This window comes from Fundulus heteroclitus, chromosome 14 (assembly GCF_011125445.2).
Source record: "Fundulus heteroclitus isolate FHET01 chromosome 14, MU-UCD_Fhet_4.1, whole genome shotgun sequence".
NCBI classification, from domain to species: Eukaryota; Metazoa; Chordata; class Actinopteri; order Cyprinodontiformes; family Fundulidae; genus Fundulus; species Fundulus heteroclitus.
In genome coordinates, this window is record NC_046374.1 from 33,570,890 (window position 1) to 33,575,769 (window position 4,880).

The 4,880-nt window shown below is 38.9% G+C and overlaps 1 pseudogene; it reads right to left on the reverse strand.

The window, feature by feature from the left end:
• Positions 1–3,326: 3,326 nt before the first annotated feature.
• LOC118565808 lies at positions 3,327–4,355 on the reverse strand (annotated as a pseudogene).
• Between the last annotated feature and the right edge of the window lie 525 nt (positions 4,356–4,880).

Below are 4,880 nucleotides of genomic sequence, written 5' to 3' on the forward strand. Positions count from 1 at the left end.
GGTTTTGTATATTGCTTAGTTATATTCTTTATAAGCTGTTTATTATCTATATATATATCTAATCTATCTACTACTCTCTATCTATCCTATCTATCTACTCATATATCTCTAATATATATAAATAACTAAATTGCCTAATATTTCAGCACATGACTTTCTCAGTACTTGATAGTTTTAGTACATAACATAAAAGTATATGGCATTTGACATTTTAAAAGTTTTAAGCCCCCCCTGAACATGAGAAGATCCTTGTTATTCGATGCTGTAGCGTACATATCCCGTATTACTGGGGAAAAACAGGGAGTACCAATATGCAGCTGGTGGCTTCAAAGGGACTCGTTCTAACAGCGGGCGATTAGCACTCCAGTGTATAATAGAGACCAGTGGTCCAAACCCCCTCTAGAGCGCCTCCTTCAAGGTGTGAAAGTGAGCTAAAGTCGTTCTGACACAACTCTAGCAGTATACCACAAGCTTGAGCCAAACGACTTTCCGTAGCCAGGTTTGCATTGCATTGTGGGATGCAGTAACGTAAACAAAATCTGTCATTTACAGATCCTGTGATTAGCCGGTCAAGTCAGGTGACTGTTAATCCTAGAAATGGGTTGTAGCTGATGTCATAGACATCATAAACGTAGACGCCTCGTTGGGCGGGTTCTGCCTATGCTGTGGATGCGTCAGAGCGTCCGCCATGTTGAATGTGGCAAATCTGCAGTTAGACTGAGTCACTTAAACAGTATCAGAGGGAGTTTAATCTCAGAATATACTTTATATTCGTAATATTTTTATTCTTGTAATATTAGGAGTTTATTTTCGTATCACTTTGGCTTCATTCTCACAACTTTATTCTCGTAAAGAATAAAAAATTAAAAGAATCTAACCTGGCCCTATTACTCATGGGGCCCGTTCTTCATACGTCGCTTAAAACATCTGAGATCAAATGACACATCCAAGATGATATCATCCGGCTAATCATGATCCGGCTAATTGGGTTCTTCCAACACACCTGTTGTTTACGATTAGCATGGCTGGATTGAGTTATCTGAGACAACTGCGCGTTCATGCATTTGTTTAAAAGGGGAAATGTATCGATAGTAGAAACAATGATCAGCAACGCTGCTATTGGCTGTTCAGCATGGACAAAGAACGCCCACAGTTTTTCTCCCAAGCAGAGCAAGAGCTTTTAATGGAAGGTTATGCTGAATTTGAGTCATTAATTAAAACGACAGGGGACACCTCAAAGTCTGCTAAAGCCAGGAGAGAGGGCTGGCAAAAGCAGCAGACAAATTAATGCGTAAATACTGTCCATGGTAGATGTTTCTATCACTTTCTACAGTATGTATTTTTGCATTTCCCCCCTGGGATCATTAAAGTATGTCTGAGTCTGAGTCTGATTTTAGTAATTTCATATTTACTTTGTTCTTTTATGTCCGAGCCTCCACTGGAGCCACTAGAACATGGGGACAAGTAAAAGTGAAATACAAGAATATTCTACAAAATGGTAGCCTTTAATTATTATACTGTATTTTAAAAAGCAACTTTTTTAAAATAAAAAAGTTGAATATTCTAGGAATCCAGCTTCAGTGAGATGTATGTCCACGTGTCTCTCAGTATTTCCTGTAGTTTATCTCTGCTGTCACAGTATCTCAGTTTAGTAACAGGTTTAAAATGAAGGAGTTTGACAATGAGAAAGCAAACTTGTTATTTTATTATTTTGAGCTAAATGTCTGATTACTGCAAATTGAAAAATACAGAAAAATTTTATTTTATTTTGGTTCAAACAAACACCATAAAGGATCAAATCAAAAATGTATGTCCCCAAAATTTAAATCAGGTTTAAAATGGACCCAAACGCATTAAAGGAAAGCAGTTTTACAACAGATCAATATGCAGTAATTCAATTAAGCATTTGACTACATGTTATTCATTGATAAAACCCACAAGCATCCATAGAATAGAAGCTCAAATATATGTCTACAATTTAAGTGGTTGTGTAAAACATTTTAAAATGACAAAAAGCACAGAATACAACCTTAAAAGCAAAAACATGTACATTGAAATTTTCACACAGGGAATAAAATCAATTATTTGCCGCTTTTAGGTGACACATAATTGATTTTATATAAAAATATAACGTGTTAAAAAACATATCTAGGAAAGGAGTCAACTTAAATCTCATAGTTTAATGTTAACAACTGTATAACGTAATGTTGTACCAGATTTAGTATATAATATAATCCAAGCAATGGGATTATGTCAAATGTGTCACTTTATTTACAGATTGACTTAATGCAGCATCAATTTATAGCCCTGCCATTTTAAAGTTACACAATCAGTACTTTTTTTGGTTTATGTGCTATTTTGAAAATACATAACAAGATTCCATGCTTTAAAAAACACCAAGAAACATACAGCCTTTTAGCTTTTAATAAAAAAAAAAAGAATTCCTGCTTGCATCTCGCTAAACTTCTAAGCATCTGGTTAACTTTTAATTTTTACTTATTCGTACTTATAAGGTGTGATTAAACCCAATCTATGAACTGAGCCACTCTCCTTCACTTATTTCAGTTACTTTTTGAATTCAATGATCTCTGCTGTGGTTCCTGTGAAATGTGAAAGCCAAATCCCAGCATGTAGCGGCTCAGTGAATACGGCCTTTTCTCTGTGGAGGAGAATCATCACAGCTCCAAAGACGCTGTAGAAAGATAGAATCCCTGCACTGTGATCCAGGTACACCCCAACTCTGGAGGAAACTGGACCTGGGATGGAGATGTGATCTCCGTCACTGTAAAATGTGTAACCTGTTTTACTGCAGCTTAAAGCCCAAGAGTTCTCATTTAAACCAAAAGAACTGTCGTCTGTGTTCCCTACTCTTTCTATATCCCTGTAAGCAACTGCTATTTCGACTGATCTCCCTCTCCACTCCACCTCCCAGTAATAACGTCCAGTCAGACGTGATCTACTCAGGACCTGCCGTCTTCTGGTGAATCTGTCTTCATCATCCCAATAATATTGGTTATAATATTGGTTTTCGTTAGTCATTGTAACTTTTCTGTTACCTTTAGATAATTTCAGATATTTGTGTGCTGTGTCAGGATCCAGTGTGAGTTTCCGTGAATATTTGAAGAAGTCCTCTCTTGTTGCCGGTTCGTGTTTGGACAGTAAGGCATCAACTTTCATAACCGGATCCACTTTCATGGCTGCATCCATCTTTGTGGATGCGTCCACTTTAGTGACTGGCAACGTCTTTTTTGTCTGTTCCTGATTCAGGAAGTCATTTAGTTTCTCCCTGAGCTCTGACACAGCTGCTGTCACATCCTCAAAGTTTCTCAGAGGACGAATATTGATGCTGGATGAGTGTGTAGACTCACTGAGTGCAGACAGTGAGGGGTAGTTGAGGAGAAACTGGTTGTGATCCTCTGTGACTGAGAGCTGCTTCAGCTCAGCGTCTTTCCTCTTCAGCTCAGTGATCTCCTGCTCCAGCTTCTCCTGAAGCTCTTTGACTGGACTCACTTCAGTTTCCTGCTGGGATCTGATCTGCTGCTTCACATTAGAGCTTCTTTCCTGGATCAGACGAATCATCTCAGAGAAGATCTTCTCATTGTCCTCCACTGCTTTATCAGCAGAGACATTGATGGCCTCCACCTCCTGCTGAAGCAGCTTCACATCTTTCTCTTGGTCCTGGATTCTCTGCTGGATTTGTTGTCGTCTCACCTGGAGCTCCTTCTGTTTCTCAGTCCTTTCTGCTGCAGCTGGGACTGTTTTATGGCCTTTATGTTCATTCATTAAGCAGAGATAACAGATACACTGCTGATCAGTACGACAGAAGATCTTCATCACCTCATCATGACGAGAGCAGATGTTCTCCTGGAGGCTCTTGGATGGATCCACCAGTTTGTGCTTCTTCAGTCCAGGGACATCATGGTGAGGTTGGAGGTGATTCTCACAGTATGAAACCAAGCAAACCAGACAGGACTTGACAGCTTTCATCTTCCTCCCCTTGCAGACATCACATGCCACATCTTCAGGTCCAGCATAGCAGAGATCAGCAGGAGCAGCTTGGAGTCCAGTCTTCTTCAGATCCTCCACCAACTCTGCTAACATGGTGTTTTTCATCAAAACAGGCCTCGGTTTGAACGTCTGTCTACACTGAGGGCAGCTATGGCGTTGTTTCTTGTCCTTATCATCCCAAAAGTTTCCAATACAGTTCATGCAGTAATTGTGTCCACAAGGGATAGTCACCGGAGTCTTTAGGAGATCCAGACAGATGGAGCAGGAGAATTTCACAGAATCCATCTGATATCCTTGCTCTGCCATTTCTTCGGCGGACAGCTGCTGAATGATAGGTTTCCTTTCCTCTGAAGCCAATAACTCATTGCTTCACAAGTCTGTAAGGTTTCAGTTCTCTGAAAGGGGAGTAACCAGGTAGAGTAAATATGTTTTATCAGAGCTAGGAAATAATTAACCCTCCTCCCTTTTCTCAGAGAACTGGGAGGAGCAGCTTTTCCAGGAAATCTTTGGTTTGCCATACCTCGTCAGCTTTATCTGGTATGATTATATGCAGGCTTTTGATGGTCTTTCTGTGTCATTTTAGTTTTATAATTTTAATATTCATGTTTTGTGAGAAGTCAATTGATCAAAGAATCACTTTTCTGATGTGTAACTTCTATTCTGTTGTATCTAACATATAATTTATGAGAGCTATTTGTCTTATTTATCTTATCATATTTTTCTTTATCTTTTTGAGAGTCAGATACAGAAATGTTGAGAGTGCAACTCTTTTTATACTCTCATTTTATAAAGCTCTTGAAGACTGCTCACATGCTACACTTTTATAACAGGGTAAAAACTTTTTTTGCAGGCTTATAAAAGCTATCTGTCGA